General features: G+C 33.7%; 1 protein-coding gene across 1 annotated transcript in view; it reads right to left on the reverse strand.

The window, feature by feature from the left end:
* Window positions 1-414, reverse strand: part of LOC123312153 (sodium bicarbonate cotransporter 3) — a 107,912-nt gene extending 107,498 nt beyond the window's left edge. Inside the window, exon 1 of the mRNA XM_044896406.1 lies at window positions 369-414. The gene's annotated coding sequence lies outside the window, so the exon portion shown is untranslated. The remainder of the gene's footprint in view (window positions 1-368) is intronic.
* Window positions 415-20,144: the final 19,730 nt, after the last annotated feature.

Here is a 20,144-nt window from a genome sequence, read left to right on the forward strand (position 1 = left end):
AACTGGTGAGCAAAAAAACGGTAGCCCCCATTCCTGCAATTCGACAATAAGTATTACTGCTTAGAAATCAACAGCGGTCGATTTCAAAATCTAATATCTGAAATTTGTCCAGAAACTTGACCCCTTAATGCACTTCAACCAACAATTCTAACTTTTTACATCGAAAGGAATGATGAACAGGAATTTTTTAGTATATTTATATATTTAATAGAGAATTGTAAAACCATCGATACGATAACTTTTAAGAATCTTGAGTATTGCGACTTCATTTAGGACGATGATCGCACGGATTAAAATTAAATGAAGTTCCATTTCAAGTCATAATTGAAATGTCTCTCTCTGCCTTTTTCACAAAAACTCATACTTACGTAAATAGATGGCTGGAGTCCTTTATATGGGCCAGCCTGTAAATTAAATATAATATAATCAAATATAACGTAATGGAATGTATTATCATTGAACGAATTTTGTCTACTGCATATTCTATTAGAAAACGTAATAATGGCATGTTCAATGTTATATTTTCCCTACCAATATCTGAAATTACTGAAAAACAATGAATAAAAATGAAAAAGTGTTTTAGTCCATGGCCAATCCTATTTCGAACACCCGATTCGAAGGAAAATTATCGCATTATGCGGTTGCTGGAAAAATTTAGATAGGTATTATAAATTATGAATGCAGAATGGTGAGAGAAGGCAAGTAACTCTGTGGATGTCCTTGAAGATAAGTAGGTGTTCGTTAAGGGGTGAATAATTATTACGATTCTCCAGTGAATTACACTTATTATTAGAAAAATAAATAAAAATTAAAAATACAAATAATTAAAATATCTAAAACTTTCGTATCAACCAAAATTTTACTAATTTCCAAAAAGAACTCAGCTTGGGGAAAAACGCGAACAACCAATTTCACGTTTCTATTATTAGACCTCAAAACCAGTCAATTCTTCTTCGATTATTGATACAAGGTCCTGAACACAACTTTAGTGATTTTTTCAGGAACCAGTTGACTAAACAATGAGCACTAACCATGGATTCTACAACAGCATAAAGAAAACTTGTGGTGAGAGAGCAGTAGAGCTACTGAAATTATGGCAGAGATTGAATGAGAAGTTGGCCCATTATAGAAATGACAAAACGTTTTTGTTGTCATTGCCCAGAGGATGTTTATCAAAATAAACGAAACGTCGGCCTATATATAACTGGTTTTCTTTATAATTAGAACTCAAAACCTGTCAATTCTTCTTCTATTATACATACAAGGTCGTACACACAACTTTAGTGTTTGACTTGATGCTTCATAAATTTGTATACGTTTCTTATGAGAGTTATTCTTTGTGTTTGATGGTAAATCTTAATTGCTATGGTGTTTCAAGTAAATTTGGAGATCCAGGTAATTCCATTGTTGGATTTTCGACTTATGATTTGTGCATTATTTCTCTTCTCATATATTTGGAATAGCTATTGAATTCAAAATGTTCTGTATATTATATTCGATGTTTTTCGTAGCCCTAAGGAAGAACTACAAACAGTTTGAAACGGTGGCAATTCCTAGTTGATTGAAATATATCGGCTATTCACACGAGAACATTAAACATTTTAACTTATTTTCAATTTTTTTTTCGATTCAAGGTGTGGTTTGCTCGGAAATCGTAAAAATTATTATTCACCGCTCACAACGACCTCCTCTTGCAGAATTTTCACCGAATTGTCCGCATTTTTTTTATTCACTTCAAAATTATATTAAATATTCCGACATACTACTAAAGGTTTTGTTTCTTACAATTCTGTTTGACTGTAGACCCTATTTCGGCGTTAAAAATTAAACAGAACCAATATTTGAATCAATGTTTCCTTACAAATATTATTGAAAGCATTCAGAATATTCAAAAATATAGTTTTGTATGATACTTTGTAACTTATTTTTGTCATTGAAATGCAAAAGTTTTCTAATTATCATCTGATGAAGTACTCTGATATAGGTTTCAAACTGTTACACTTTATAATATTGAAAGTAAAAATTGATCCTAAGGAATGGTATACAACTTCTACCGCAGAAGAAATTTTTACAAATGATTTTTTCTTAATTTTTTTTACTTGCGTTCCAGATATTCAGAACAAAATTCATAAGTCCAAAAAAATAACCAAAATTAAAGCTAGAAGACAAAAAAAATATCCACCAATAACTTGGTAAGCTTTTTTGTGACCAAAATAATTTTTTTATTTGAATTAGGTCGAATGAGTATCTAATATACGGCTCTACTGAGAGGGTTGAATAAAGTTCCAAGAATGGGGAATGAATGCTTATATTATTGCAATAGATCCTTACCAGAAATCAAAATTCGGGCATTCCACACAAACATTCAAAAATTTAACTCCTGTTAATCTCTAAACGTCAATATGAGATGAAGGAAACCTTGTCACATAACACAGTGTAACAACATTTCCGAACAAACCATTTATAATCTCATCTGAATTCAGTGGCACATAAAAAATAGCATAATTATATCAATTAACCAGAAACAGAATGGGATACACGCGAAGAACAAGTCTGATTCTCCAGGTGAGATATGTACACAAATTGGTCTCTTTAGGCTAACAAGCCAGTTGTGGGGTCAGCTGTACTCGATGGGAGATTGCGGTGTACTTAGTCGGATTCACTTCATAATCGTGGAAATTAATTTCACAGACAAAAGTTTTTTTTTCCAGTTGGCCTCGACTTTGCGCTGATTGTATCGAGAAAGAACAAGTTAGAAGTAGGTACCGGAATTCAAAATTAGGAACAATTATGCATGAGTAATATTTTTGAAGCATGTTGAATTTAAATTTCATGATGAATCAATCTGTCTCGAATCTCCTTGCTTTCAGAATTTCATATTCTCTGTTTTTCAAAATATATTGCCAGCACGTATGCCCTGAAATTATCTCTAGAGCAGAAGACACGAAATTGTAAGTAGAACCTGTCCGGCTTTCAACGAGAAAAATCTCCCTTGGTCAGAGAAGATAATCCGGAAGCATCTTTTTTTTTCGGCAGCCGCTGCTTAGATAGATACAGCTCCAAAAAGATTACACCTGAAAAGCAATTTTTAATTGTTTTCTTGGAAAACTGACCGGAATCACAGCCCTCTTAAACACAGTTAACAGTGTTAAGAGGGCTGTGCCGGAATGTATTTAGCAGGCAATCTATGGAAGCGAGGGGACACTAAAGAAAAAATTGGTGGGTTTCCCCACAATTTGACGGGGTAGTGTTTTAATTCATATTTTTTTTTCATAGTTTGATTCATTTTGAACAAATTAATGCTTTTATCATTTCTTGCTAAGGGAAACGGTTTTTGAGAAGAAAGAAATCAACAGGTACGTAGCGTAGAATTATCTTTTTTTTTAATTGCTTTTCAGGAGCAAAATTCGTTGTCTACTGAAGAGATCTCGAGAACTATAGCAGCTAGAAGAAAACTGATAACACATTCACGAGCTCTTTTTTCTTGACTAATCCAAAACTGAAAACAGATCCAGCCCAACGTTCATAGATTTTGAGTTATGAACGAAAATTGAGAAATTGTCATTTTCAATGAAGCTGAATAACTCGCTTATTTGAACTCGTATTCGAAATCCGTTGTTACATTCTACAGGCACTTTTTTATGAGGAATTCGAATATAAATTTTTTGATCAAGTCATTTTCGAGATAAGACAGGCATTTCTGATTTTTCAAATGTGAACTACAGTTGAAAGTTAATCCGTCTTGCTGCAATTTTTTTGCATGCTGATTTAAAAAAAAGTATCATAAATATGTCGCTAGTCACATGAATATAACAGAAGAAAAAAAATTTCATACTTTTTCCTGCTTTTCGATTCACTGTTGAACTTTCAGTAGACTGGCGACTGACGTAACCATAGCGACCGTTGAATATGCATTATGGTTTGTGAACTCCACATGCCATGTGAACTCAACCTTCTGTGATAGGAATCACCGACTGTCGAATAATTACTTCTTTTATATGTCGATATCGAGATCGATATCCGTTAAAAGAGTGTAAAAAATTTTCGTCTCATTATTCAATTATCGTTTTTCTATTTATAAAATAAACTTAAAAAGTCAGTAATATAAATGAAAATGAAAATTTCTCAATTTTAGTTCATAACTCAAAATCTATGAACGTTAGACTGGATCTGTTTTCTGATTTGGAAGAGATAGTTAGAGAATGTGTAGTCCGTTTTCTAGCTGCTATAGTTCTCGAGATCTCTTCAGTAGACAACGAATTTTGCCCACCCTTTACATAAGTGGGGCAGCTCAAAAAATTAACTTTATATGGAGGACTCGAATCATTTTTTGACTCACCCTTTGTATTTTTTCGCAACTATTCCTTTATCTCTTCTATATCTATGTATCGAAATTTAAAATTGGATATCGAGGATTCATTTCGTATTCGTAGAATCAAATTATCTATGAGTATTGAGATTAATGAGACTCATGAATATCTGATAATTAATTCTCTATGGCCGGAAAATATCATCATGAACAGATTTGCTGAATATGAAATATGAAAATTTCCAAAAACACAAGAATTATTGGATCGCAATCTTGAAAAAATACGGTATTGAATTGAGAAACAAAAGTTGTAATCATATTTTGTAGTTACAAAGATGCACAATATTCCCAAATTATTCTGAATTATATGCAATTGGGAATAAGAAAAGTATACATCATTACGGAGTAAATTTCCTTTTTCTCATCAGTGTTTTTGGGTGATATTTTGGAAACTTTTTCTTTTTGGACAAATGCAATTTTCACATTTCTCGTTATTTGTTGTTCTTTTTTCACAATACTGCATCAGCACTTCACTACGGCATTTGTTCTATTGCCGTGGGTAAGATTCAATTATTTGCTAGGATCAAGAAGACTATAGTCCTACCGGTCTCACAATTTTCATATGATCTGCGATAAGTTTAGAATTAAACAGAGTGGTCTGAAAAATTCCTGGAAATAACTTGCAAATGTTCAAAAATTTGCATCAGTTTCTATGGAAAATTCTGACCCACTTCTGTATGAGATAGAGCCGGGCGCACTACAATTAAGAATAATTAATTAATTTCTCACATGACCAGGCATATAAAAGAATAGTGAAGTGCAAATTTTCAGAACAGCAATGTTATGTCAGGAATGATAGTTGTTCGAATCAAGCTGCATGAACTCTATACAGAGTCGGACAAAATTCATATATTCGTGATTTGGTTACTTTTTCGTAGAAAAATGTTCAAGAAGATCAATTTGACTTTTAAAGTATGTTACTTGTATGTAACATGTATAATTGAGGAGTTATTTGTCAGGAAATATTTACGACGGGCGGTATATAGTTCCGTTTTTTCGAATGGGAATCCTAACTATACATGAGCCATTAGTCAAGTAGTGGATAGATCTTTCGTTGAATATTGAGAGGGCTTTCGATAGAGTATGGCAGGAAGGTCTAATCTACATGATTAAAAAAAACAGGATAATCGATCAAGCTCTGCATGATAATAGGGAACTATCTGAAAAATAGAAACTTTCATGTAAATAAGATAGATGGAAAACTGCTCAAACTAAACAATTGGAAGCAGGAGTGCCAGATGGATCAGTACTTGGTCCTTTGCTTTACATCATTTACGTATATGATATCCCAAAGAATATTAGAAATATGATAATACTATACGCAGATGATACAGGAGTAGCAGTCAGACATCGACGCCCAGGAATCATACACCAGACTGCAGAAAGCAAATGGTGTACAAAATGGAAAATCCAGATAAATGGAAGAAAAACTCAAGCAATATTACTGTAAAATAGGAGGTTGAGGATGGAAGAAAACCTTGAAGTTGCTTCATACACATGTATACCTAGAATGAAGCTAGACAGAGGACTTATCTGGAAAAATCACATCAAATGTGTGGTTGATAAAACAAAAGCCGCAATGAATATACTTCATCCACTCATGATAGAAGGAGTTATACGAACAAGAACATCAAGTTGACGATGGTTAAAACCATCGCGAGACCACAAATTACATATGAATCGGCGGCATGGGGCTTCGCAGCCTAAACCCACATCAAGGGAATACAGGCCACTCCTTAGAAAGGCGATGGATGTACTCTAGTTTGTTAGAAATATACAAATGAACTAGTTACAGAATTTATGAAGAGAAAGGAAGAAACAATATTCGAGAAAGTCAAACAACATCCAAATGAGGAAAAACGAATACTAGTTGACTACGATCGCACTGAAGAAGATGGTAGGTCGACAACCTACCACCAAAGACCGAGAGATCAACTAAGAATGCAAAGATGAAATATTGATTCAGTATCACGTACCTAACCAAAGAAGAGCTTAACCTATCCTATAAAAGATAGAGGCAACACACAATCATCAACACGACATTGATCATCTGAGAGTCCAGAAACCAAAAGAGTCCATTACTGGTTTATAAGCAAAATGCTCGGAACCTATGAAGAAGCAGTTAAGGGTTTCTAGTGGGTGTCGGACTCAGAGAATGAGCCAAACTGTCCCCCTCAGGGGAGGTGTGATTAGTCTTTTTGAAGATTTTCCCCCTGCTACAACAAAAAATCTGTGTTATCGAGAACATGTCTTTTTCGTAGGGTACTTATTGATGAATAATTTGAAATTAAGATCACAACTACAAAAATAAATGAATAAGTACGTAATTGATAAGTGCTTCAATCTTTCTTTAATCTTTAATTACTTCCCTACAAGGAAGGCATGTTTTTGATAAAATATCAATAACTCCTAGAGTGTATGTCAATAAAAATATAAAAGTTGAACAGCTGAATGACTGAATGGGTGTAATGATATAACGTTTGCTCAGATAAGATGTAGATGATAAAATGATTCAATTGCGTTTACATATCATGCATGACTTCGATTACATAATATCTTAGTTGGAAACGTAACTTTTTCAAAATCAAGTGAATAGAACACATAAATGGATGGTTTCATTGATCGGCAGATCCACATCTATATGATTTCAATCGATAATCTGATTATGAGAATTCAGCATGTCATTCTCACTTCAAATTATAGTCCATATATACACCGATTTAATGTGGTGGTAACATTGTGGATCTTTATCGATGAATATGAGGTATATGACTTGATTACGATTCTAAATTTTAACTGTTATCATCGCTTGAATATGACTGTAATAAAATAAAATGACGAGTGATGATTACTGAAGTAGGTTGATTAGCAAAACTACGGAAACTCAGCAGAGGGGTTCCTGAGACATAAATCGAGTTCGGTAATGCATATCTCCCAGGTAGTGGGATACGTGACAATGGACCAGTTCCAGTATAACTCAAGACCTTATGATCTAGTAGTTTCGATTGGTCTATTGTCATGTGACCTATTATCCCAGATATGGGGATATGCATTACCCAACCATCTTATACACTTTTCACCCAATCCTTAAAATCAGTTCATTTTCCATTAGGTCTACTTCAGACGATAGTTCTGCTACGGTAATTACACAGATAAAAGGAGACCACATTTATACATCATATGTCAAAGGAACTGCTTTTGTGTTTCACTCTGCATTGAAATGTGAGACCAAGATCCAAGAATCGGCTCTCGTTATTGGAATTCCATGAAATAAAACTGCTGACGTGATGTGTCTTTGATCTACAATTCACATACGCCTTCATTTCAACGAAAAATATTCTATCATTTGTGTTCACCGCTCGTAAAGTTCATATAATGTTCCAGACTTCTGAAATCAATTCGTAATAGTTATAGGGCACTTTTATTCGATATCTACCTGAGCACGTTTTTCTACACATATACGAGCATAAGATAAGGCGCGAATCCTAACAAATTTTTTGGTATTGAATTTTGAGGACCATTGTGAACATATTGTGAACTTCCCTGGTGAATGAATGAAGCAAAAATCACGTCCTTTGTTATTCATGCTGAGTATTTTGACAGGAGATAGGAGGTGGTGAGGCTAGGATAGAAGTAGAAATAACATCTATTATATTAAACCCAATGAACTTGCCTTGAAAAGGTCAGAATATACGGACGAAACGTCGGCATTTAGTTCAGCTTAGTCTTGTTCTTCACCACCTATCCTAGCTCCTGTCGAAATACTCAGCATTATGAACTTCTTGAAAAACCAATTCGGATTCAAGACTAAGAATGCTATAAGAAAACTTTTAGTCAAAATATGCTGTTGGTTAGACGAAAATAAAGTTGGTAAATGCGTTTTCCTAAACTTCACGAGGGCGTTCGACACTGTGCTACATAAAAAGTTGCTCAGAAAACAATATTCTGGAAAAGTCTTGTATACTAATGAAAAGCTATTCATCTTATAGGATACAGCATGTGGAAATGGATGGCACTGAAAGCAGTTCTGAGTTACAGTGACTCTAACAATACAGTGGCGAAAATTAGAAATTTTGGAATAATTTGGCCGCATGTACAGGTGGTTCCTAAATTCAGGCGACAAAAGGAGAAGGATCGTATACAATTAAGATGAGTCTTTTCTACAACAAAATTTCCTCAGCCCACCCTTAAAAGGTGGTAACTAAAATTCAGTTATTATTTTTTTGAACTTATACAGCATCCATGACACTTAGATTACGTTCGTGAATTTTGGCTGGAACTGGTCATTTCCAGCATTTATTATGAAATTTTCCTTTACTGATTTCCACTCAATTTATTAAATATAAAAAATATTATAAAATATGGGTTTTCTCATCAGCTATTGCTTTTGGGAAAAAATTCAAAAATGAAAAAAAATTGTGAAAAAAACGAGAATTTTTATTCTATAATTTCATTTCATGAAACTTCATCTCAAAAAAAGTTTTGATTTGAAATAAAGTAGGTAAGGGTTGCTAATTTCACCCCCGTATGATGTAACAGGAATATAAAAAAATGGGTTTTGGGCTTAGGAAGTTTTGTTATAGGAAAGACCCATCTTAATTTCAAAGGAGCAAAAGAACGCAAAGAAAGCTGTGAGAGATTTAATTAATGTCAGACTGCGGTTCCAGAAAAATAAAGGCGAAAACAGTAACGCGACGCGAGCTGACGCGTTTGGAACGGGTGAATTGTACGCGCATGGCGTCGCGTCGGGTGTTCATAGCATGATTCTGGTCTATAGAAAACAATACATTTGATTCGACTCAACACGCATCACGTTTCATCGGGTCGCGTCGCGTTTTAATAATGTGTTTCCGCCTTAAGTCCACAATGATACTGGCTCTTGCCAGTTGAATATTTAACATTCACTTCTCATATATCTGGCTATCCCTGAAGCAGATTCTATGAAACATTTATATAAGAAGTACTTCTGACCGAGATGTGGGATTAAAGAAGCATATAGAATATAGAATTGGAAAAACTTAGATGTTCAATATCAATATTTAAATTACTGCAAAAATACCTTGAAAATAATACTTTATGATGCTCTGCCGATTCCAGATATCATACGGTAGGTATATTAGGGTGTGGAAAGCATATGAGTGTCATTTAAGAAGAGTGGAAATTATGAAAAAATCGTTGGTTTTTGTTATTTATGGTAAATCCCTGATACTTCCATGAGATGATTTATAGGTACTTTTTATCTAAAGCCATTTGTCATCTGAAGATATGAATCCTTTTCGGCCTACGAATATTATCTAAATAGAAACAAATCATATTTTTATTATATTATTATTAGCCCTGTGAGATGGCCTCCGGGTTCTCCAGATCTCAGACTATGAGGGGTTTTAATGGGGATATTTGAAGGTAGAACACGAATTTCTAACTCAGAACTATTAAGGAAGAGAACAGAAAACAGAAGTTATAAGAATTCTTATCGTCAAACCCGAGGTCAAACCTAAAGAACGAGATCGAAATTTATGTGGTACTCAGCAGGATGGTTCACAATTCGAACTCTAATAATTTGTTTTATTATCTGACTGAGGCCCGGTACTTTCACGTGCGAATAACTAAATTTATTCGATGAATAAGTCTTATTCTTAGGATAAGTAAAAATGCAGTCTTTTCACTTTCAGATAGTGTTATTAAATCTATCATTGAAACTCGTTAATAAAATTTTATTTGTCATAGATCGAATGTCGGTACGTCATTATTGGTTGAATTTTTAAGATTCTGGATGTATGGTTATTTTTTGTGTGATTTTCACGGAATATTTGCTTTCTAGTTGGAATTATGACAATTTCTACAATGCGGTCTCTTATTTTACATTAATCAGTGAAAAGTAGTATACCGTGTTTTCACAGAATTGTTATTCGTCAAATTATGGAGAGTAGAGAGAAGGAGAACGATCGCTGCTTTGAGACCACAGATTTTTTGTCCCCTAAAATATGTACCAATAGTAGTAGTTCATGTTTTTGCCAACAGTCGCGCTGGCCATCACGAGAGTGCGAAATTTTGTTTACACAAATCAAATTGTAGTTGGCTCGTTGGCTGAGTGAACTGTTTCCCTGGTGACAGATGATAGGAATATTATTATTGTCGATTTTTGATAAGAGAACAACATATGACCATGGTGAAATGTTGAAGCGTGCGCTAGTATAAGAGTGTTTTGGAATCGGAAAGAAAAGGAGAAGAGATAAAATTTCCGAGAGCATTTTTGAGAGAAAATTGGAAAAAACCTTATCTCAAGAATCAACTCCCAATCAATTTGTGTGTCAAGAGCACTTTTGCGATGCAGATATCAAAAAGATGATGGATTCATTATAAACGAAATCGAAATTGTCATCCCTCGTGAGAAGTTGACTCTTCTGAATAAGAATATTTAACCAATAAAACTACATGGTTCAGAAGTAAATATTCTTGAAGAATTTTGTTGGCATAACATAATATATGGTTTATATCGGTTCTCAGCTGAGTATTGGCAAAAGAATCTACTCTAATACCTAAGTGATAAATCTGAGACTGCTACCTTTTGTTGTCTTGATGTGTACTGCTCCTCACTACGGATTCATATAATTTTGAAGATTAGTAAACCAACTAACATAGCTGCTTTCAATAAACAATGATAAACAAAAGTAGGTACAATTTTTTTGATCAGTGATTTCTTTTGAATTTCATTGATTTCGACTTGCATTTTATTGCATATAATTCAGAGAACTCATATTCAATATAGATTTGAAGAAAGGTATTTGAAAAATCATCAGAAAAACCACGATGACACATAACCTTAAATAAAATGAAGGCTGTTCATTTCAAATTGACGCTTGAATCCCCACTCCTTATCGATACCCGTTGTAATCGCAGCGACACCTATTTTCCCCGTTTTTGGAGACACATTTTTAGTACGGCGATCGTTCTCCTTCTCTCTACTCTCCATACGTCAAATAATTTCATCTGAAAGCACCGAAATAAGGTATCCTTCAGATAGGAAATTATTCGACAGATACTTATTGACAGTGAATAAAATTTATTCGAAGATGAAAGTACCGGGCCTGAGTTGAAAATTTGAAATGCAACTGTAGTTTCATTTGAAACATCAGTAATCCTTTTTATAATTTGAAATCATATCCTTCATATCGTTTTCGAATTACCCATAAAAAGGCACCATTATTAAAGATCCAATGTTTATGTTGTTGTTTCCGAAGCCTTCGAACCAATGCATTCAAAATTGATGTAGTCCATTCAAAGTGTAAATTTCTTCACCCTACTAGCACTAGAGAACACAGAAAACATCCAAACTAATCGAATAACCGAATCCAAGATTTCCTTATATTTCTTCGGATCTAAGAATGTCGCTTAGCTTAGATGAGAATTCATTTCGACGTTTAAAGAGTAGGTAGGTATGAATTTTACGAAATATTGTTTCATGATAATAGCTCTTGTGTAAAGTTGAAGTCCATTGAATATTGGATCAAAGTTAATATGAGTTTTTGTTGTTATAGACAGGAATAAATTGCACATTGTTTTTTAGAGAGAATTTCATATAAATTGTAAATGTCCAATGTACGCTTCTTTATTTTACAAAGCTTTATTAATAAAAAAAAAACGAAATCAGGAAATCTGTATAGATTACAAAACTGCTCTAATATTTAAATATCATCAATAAGTGTGGAATTCCACCAAATATATTTTTCGGCTCATGTTGAGAAGGCATTCTTCATATTCAAATTGTCCTGTAAACTTGAAATGTCCAGAAGTAATAGAAGTATCGCAGAAAATAATAATATTGAGCAGTTACAGTAATTTATAATGAGATTTATTTGTCAACTTTCTCCTGAGACTTTTTTTAAATCGTCAAGTTTTTATTTCAACCAATGAAAATTTGAGAATTGATCTTGACCCAATCTCGTGATATAATTTCTCATACTTAATTGTACTTATTTCCTACTCACAGAAGAAAACACGTAAGCCAAGAAAGAACTTTTAAATTGGACTGTTTCAAAATGAAATAATTATGGTTAATACGTGTACAGGAAATCCTATTAGCGAACAAATTGGCGTAAGCATTTTCCCCCTGTTATAAAAATGAGGAAGCTGCAAGATAAAATTTCTAGATCGTTGTCACAAATTCGAATTTCATGCTGAGTCACATTTTGTCATCAACTTACTTTTTTAATTCACGTTCTCATGAAGATGTTTGATATAGAGAATTTCACTTGATGAACTGAGTGATTTGAAAACAACTGATGAAAATTCGTCAACTAGGCTATGAAACTCCGGAAAATTATTGTTCTTGTGGAATATCCAATTTGTATCAAACCATTTTATTATTTAATTGTTGATATGCTACTTTTCAGATGTAATCTATTCTTCAGTTCAAGGTCATCTAAAAAAGTTTTCTGAAGCATATAAAGGGTCATTTTTATAGTAACCTTTATTTGATGCATTTCTGTATGCGCCTTTTTTTACAAATTTCTTGGCTGGCTTCTTTCAACTTTCAAGAAGAATGAGGAACATGCTCTCAGTCGTAGGCAGCATAATGGTTCATTTGGATCCTTGGAGCTGGAGCTCAATTATCTAGGCCTGTCATTTTGAACATTCGAAAAAAAATGAGAAACACGCGCTCGATCTAAGACAGAAACGTGGTTCATTTTTATTTTATCAGCTGCATGGGGTTCTAAAGCCTAGAGAGAGAAAAAAATGCTTTATAGTTTATCTGATACATTCTCTTTTTAAATTTTTCTCAAAGTTCTTGGCTGTCCGTTTTGAAAAAAAAAGAACATTCGCTCGATCATAGACAGAGAAGTGGTTTATTTTGATCCTTGAAGCTGGGGCTATATAGGGCTGTCAGAATGAGATGAAATTTTTTTTTAGTACTTCATATACATTTCTCAATACACATTTATCTCAAAGTTCTTGGCCATCCATTTTAAACTTCCGAGAAAAAAGAACATACGCCCAATCGTAAGCAAAATAGTGGTTCATTTTGATCCTTAGAGGAATAGGAATATTTCGACACCCATTCACAAAAATTCTTAAGGCTTGCCGAAAGTATCCTCTTTCGAATCCACTATAGTACTTAGTTTTTCTACTAAATTCATTAATATCGTAAATTAGGAGAGTGGTAATGATATCGTCGATATATGTAGGGTAGGTATATCAATTTAGGTATCCTTATTCTAAGATACATTGTTGCAATTTTCCAGGTCTTGTGATACTTTCTGAGATGAAAATATAGATACCTACCTGGATTTTGACCCAATACCAAGAGGAAAAATTCTATGGGTTATAGTGTCCGATAACTTTTTCACATGACCTCGAATAATTTCGAGGTCATGAATTGTACATAAAAAGTTATATGGAAAGCAGTTTTAATTTCTCGATGAATTAAGTATTAGATAAAGCAGATACGAAGTGTGCCTGTAAAACAACAGCTTCAAGAAATCGAAATGCTATGAGTATCCGTCCAGTACCATCTTCAATTTTAAGAAAAAGAAGCTCACTTTTGCTAAAATCGCAATCCTATATCTCCGAGAATAAGGGAGAACTCATTAACTATATAAAATTGCGGAAATATTAGATTGGGAAATAAGAACTCCATAATTTTGTTTGTAGATGATTATGTAATGATATCTTGTGAAGTATCAATCATACAATTTCACTATGCGTGTCAGAAAAGAGACATATCGCAATAAAAACAATTATCTTTTATTCATTTGGTCCAATCAGTTGTGAGTAGCAAGTTGTTGAATCAACAAAACAAGTAGGTATATTCAACATTATATTGCTTTCATTATACATTGAGCCTATAGTTTCCAATTTTCAAATAGGTATACTTATTAGATTCTCTTTCTCCTTATCAACTATATTTAATGGTTAATCAAAATGTAACTAAAATCTCCAAACAGCAGAATCGACAAATGCTCTGAAGAATCTACAAACTGAAGAGATAGCAAATATGTATTATCCCAATATCGTGAACTCTACGATGTGGTAGAAAATTGTGGAGGTAAAGTTTCAAGCAGCAGTTCAAATCTTTTATGATGATGAAAAACATGTTTATAGCTCGTGGATATCGATAAAGGTCATTGCTTATGAACGAGAATGAGCTATACCTTTTACTTACATATATTGATAGCATATTGTAGGTATTTTTCAATAGAATTTGTAAAAATTCTGGATATTTTACTTTCAACATTTATTTTGCCAATTCGTTCGATTGAGCCAAGTATAATATGGGTTCAAAGTTCAAAAAAGAATATCATTCTTCAGTGCATACACTTATATTTAATTGCTCTGTGGATCAGCGTCTTCTCCCAATACGAAACTGAATTCCACAAGTTAAAATCTCAATTCATAAGCACCCTCTAAATTATTGCTTATAGGAGATGTAAAATACAGAATAATCAATTGTGAATGCAAAAGTTTTTAGATATGTATATAAGTTTATAGTTTTTATATGTTCGTTTTAACGCACTTGTCAAATATGTATTCAGTAAAAATTTACCTTAACGCAGCAATACATTTTGATTTTCAAAAAATTCGATAATATGCAGGGTCATGAGTCAACGAAACTGTATTGAATGTATACCAAGTTTGGATATTTAGGTAGCAAAAATATCATTTTCAACTTTATTTCATCACTTTTTTATTGAAACAACACCTAAGGTAACTTCTAAAACGAAAAGCGCAGTTGCGGATTGAATTTTAACATCTCTCATATTATAAAATTCGCATTGTAGACCCGTAGTTGAGCTATGTACATTTAACTATGAAATACCCCGTACAGGTATGGATTGACTCACAATCAACACAATAGACCAAACATTGCTTGTAATTAGGAGATATATATTGGTGTATTGCCTCAAAAAAGGCTGTTAAACGTTCTGCGACTCTTTTTTTTTTTCGGAGTATAATATATTTTTTGAGCTCTGTAACTTTCGAAGTACCGCAGGTTATGGAGAAATAGTGCAGTAACGTGGTAAAAGTGAATCCCTTGAACTTGGGTCTGTTCGAAAGTAAAAAATATTTTAATACATTAATTTTTTTATTATGAGCTCAGTTATTTTTTCAGAGGAAAACTCTTTTCTCCTCTTCATGGTTCAAACTAACAGGAGGAATTTATAATTGCGAATAAAAATCATTGATAGTATTATCATGGTTTCCTTGTCATGTCTAATCAATTTCATGGCAAGAATAAACGACGGGAACGAACGCCCTTGGAAAATTGCGAAAGCGTTAAGGAAAACATCATCTAAAATACCGCCTAGGACAACGAAAAACGGTATAGCAATTAGTGACAAGGATAAAGCGAATGGATTGACGAAAGAACTGAAGTAACATTTCAAACCGAACCCAACGAAATGTAAAAAATTCGGCATAGAAGTCCAGAACCGAATGACAGAGAATAACAAGAATAAGATGGAAAAACGATAGAACTCACTACAACAGAAGAAGTAGCAGAAATAATCAGAGTACTAAAAAACAGAAAAGCTCCAGGAAGAGATGGAATAAGCAACCAATCATTGAAAAATTTACCAGAGAATGGAATACAGAAAATGACGAACATAATCAACGCAATTATGAAAATCGAGTAGGTACTACCCGGAGACATGGAAAAAATCAATAAACATAATGATCCAAAAACCAGGTAAATAAAGAAGGGAAACGAAAAACTATCGACCCATTAGTCTGCTTTCAGCAATGAGCAAGATAGCAGAGAGGATAATATACAAAAGACTGAAAAAGGAAACAAAAGAGCTAAAAATCATTCCCGAGGAACAATTCGGGCTTAGATCAGAGCACTCTACGACACACCAACTGAAGAGAGTAATTAACTACATCGAAAAAAGACGTAAAAAGGAAAGAAGACAGGAGGAATATTTCTAGATATTTCGAGAGCCTTCGACAAAGTATGGCACGAGGGACTTATACACAAGATGTTATAATAGATGAAAAAATTTCAAAGAGAATGATAAGATTGTTAACATCTTACCTACTAAACCGGAAATTCATAGTGAAAATAAATGGAGAAGAGTCCGAAGAACACGAAACAGAAGCAGGAGTACCCCAAAGATCCATACTAGGACCCATATTGTATCTTATATACATATCGGACATACCCAAAACAGAGAACACAATCATTGCACCATATGCAGATGACACGGCTATATTAACTAGCTCACGAGTAACCTCTAAAATAGAGAAGGAACTGCAGAAACATTGCCACAGGATAGAAGAATGGATGAACAAATGGAAAATCAGAGCAAATCCGGAGAAGAGCAATGGAATTATTTTCTACTACAAGAAGACAAGGAAAGAACCCTCGAATAACGTAAAAACGAACAATGTACCAATTCCATGGACCACGTCGGGAACGTCGAAGTTAAAGCAAGAAGAATCAAAGGTTTCATGTACCCATTACTGAAGAGGAAGAGCAAACTAGATAAAAGAAACAAAATGAATATATACAATACAAAATTATGACCGATAATGACATACGCAGCCACAAGCTGGAAGAACACAACCGAAAGGAACATGAGAAGACTTCAGAGAGTTCAAAACATATCGATATGGCAGGCACTAAACGCACCGTGGTATCACACGAATGAACAAATCCACTAAGATATAGAATATCCCACAATCGAAGAGCACCTACAATAAATAAACGAAAAACTGGAAAAAAAATGGAAATACACAATAATCCACTGATTAGAGAAATAATGGAATAAACAGAAGTAAGGCGAAACAAAGAGGGAAAATACAAAACGGCGGAAATAATAAGACTACTTCGTCCCGCGAAACCAGAGAGACATACGATACGATGCGATACGATCCTTGTCATGTCTAAATATTCTCATGCAGATATTCGGTTGTCTTTTTACAGATCGTGTTAACTTTGGATTCAAAGAACATCTCCTCATTTATAACATGAAAAATCCTTTATTGAAGGATTTCAGTCTGAAAGTACCTTTACCTTCACCCACTTTGAAATGCTACTATGATAGCAACACGTGTAGTGCATAACTGATAAAAGTCAAAATCATTCAATTCAGTTTTGAGTTAGGAAATTTATTCCGCTACAGTTGTCTAGTGATCTGATAAAAAAATTAATTTTTAGATAAGAAGGACAATTAATTTTATGTAATATAATTCTGAAGTTATACTACAGTGTGAAATTCAGTAAGACTTCGAGATATATATGGACACTGTATGCACAATTATTTTTTTGAATTAAAACATAGGTACATCAGACGCTTATCACTAAATTATGTGGGGAAAGTGATCAAGAACCGGCTCGAACCAGTATATTGTAGGCGAAGAAAGGATTTCGACCGTAAGAAATGAATACATTATCTGAAAGAGATCTTTCAGTAAATATTTAATCTTGCCGAGGTTATCTTAGACAACAGATTCGGATAAATCTATTGAGGTTCTACATTACTTAGTAAATACGTAATCTCATTATACACTCGACCTGCTATACCTATTCCACAATGCTATAATATTCCACAATTCAATTTTGCTGACCATGAAATTATTAATTGAGTGTGAGTCACCACATAGAATTTGAATTCCACTTTCTGAATGAAATTTTTTGGAAATCTTCTCTGCTTTCAGCAAAGAAATGTTATGTGATTATTATTGACCGGCAACCCGAGCTCAAACATTTTTCTCTTTACTCTCTTACTGTTACTAATTTATTTGTAGTAAAATTCAATAAGGTGCTCTTTCTGTCTGAGTAGAATGCACAATGTTCGTTCACAAAAATATTCCAGAACGTGAATTTCATTTGTACCCAAATTTCGTAAAACAGAATCGAATCAGTAGGTACTCACTAAACCTTGTAGTTGGGGAGCCGAAAAGTGAAATTCGGGATTTACTCGAGCGTGTCAGATTAATATGAGGGGATATACCCTAGACCCTGTAGAGTACCTCTACCAAAAATTAGACCTGTATACAGGGTCTTTCACGAGGAACCTCACCCATATTTATACGGGAAACTACTGAACGTATTTTCATGAAATTCAGCACTTATAAGTATTTCACGATGCTGATGAAATCTAAAATATTTTCAAGGCATGAGCACCTCCGGTTTTTCCGGAAATTACGTCAACTCCCGTTTTTCAAATTAGAACACCATTTTTTTATTGCAGAAATAGATTCCTTAGAAAATTTCAAGTTATTTTGATGTAACATTTTTCAGTTTTGGTTGGAAAATTCTCTCTGAGCGGGAAAATTCGAAAAAAAAATCGAAAATAGAGCTCCGCTGAAACAAGAATAACTTCGAGGTTTTTGGATGGAAAATTTTCATTTTTGGGATTTTTCAAGATGTAAGATTGATGTATCCACTTTAAAAATCGAAATCGCGATTCATGATACAGGGGGTGAAAAAATCGCTTTCAAAGTTAGGGATGACAAAATCGTGAAAAATCAATTTTTTCAAATTAGAACCCCATTTTTTTATGGCAGATATTGAATCTACGTTAAAAAATAATGTGAGTGTATGCATCACACTCTTGCCCTAAAGTGGATATTATCTGAGTTATTCACAAAAAACTGTTTTTCGTCTTGAATTTTCAGCTATTTCTTTTCCCTTCACGCCAAAAAGATGAAATTTTCAGGAACTGTTATTTGAACCATGCTGTAGATTTTTCACCCCTTCTTGAAACCGACTTCAAGTTACTATTAGGAGAACCATGGCAAACTCTCGCAGTTATAACTAGAGAAGATGCTCAAAGTTTTGACCGTTAATTTCTAGACATTTATTTATACGTTTCAGGAATGCTTCGTGCGTTGCTCTTTTTATTTCATCGGGAGGAAGAGATCTGCAAAAGTGTTTAAAAACCAAATTGAGTTTCAAAACTATGAATCTAAAAATTCCCGCTCAGAGAGAATTTTCCAACCAAAACTGAAAAATGTTACATCAAAATAACTTGAAATTTTCTAAGGAATCTGTTTCTGCAATAAAAAAATGGTGTTCTAATTTGAAAAACGGAAGTTGACGTCAATATTTTAGATTTCATCAGCATCGTGAAATACTTATAAGTGCTGAATTTCATGAAAATACGTTCAGTAGTTTCCCGTATAAATATGGGTGAGGTTCCTCGTGAAAGACCCTGTATAGCGGTAATTGTCTAGGACAGCCTGTCAGAAGAGTAAAAAAAGCGATCATTGTATATACTCGAGCGTGTCAGATTGAGATATATGTGATTAATAACATGTTGAAAGTATATATTCTCTTAATTTGACAATTTAAGCGTGTCGAAAATGTGTGGGAGGGCACCAAAAAAAAAGTCACGTGTACATTCTCGCGCTCGGTGGCGTTTTTTCTTATTTTGAAGCTAATGATTCAAGAATAACGGGAAAAAGTATAATCTGACAGTTTTAGCAAGCCGAAACAATAAAAATTGGCCATAAAGGTCACAAGAATCAGTTTTTTTGAAATATCTCCTCCCCTGGGCTTCAAATCTTTTTCGCATTATTTATAAAAGTTGTAGAGCATAACATTTTCAAAAAATTTTGTCTTGAGCAATTTTTTCTACATTCAAACGTTTTTGAGACATATGGCGATTAATGCGAGGTGTTTAGCGATACATGCTGAAGCGAAAATTCACTCCTTGGAAAATAGTACATTCCAAGGATCAGTAAGAGACTAATTTCGAAATTGTCTTCATAGAAATACCTTGTCATTTTGACAATTGGATGAATGTAGAATAGACTGGGATTCTACATTGAT

The sequence above is a fragment of the Coccinella septempunctata genome, chromosome 4, assembly GCF_907165205.1.
Source record: "Coccinella septempunctata chromosome 4, icCocSept1.1, whole genome shotgun sequence".
NCBI lineage: Eukaryota > Metazoa > Arthropoda > Insecta > Coleoptera > Coccinellidae > Coccinella > Coccinella septempunctata.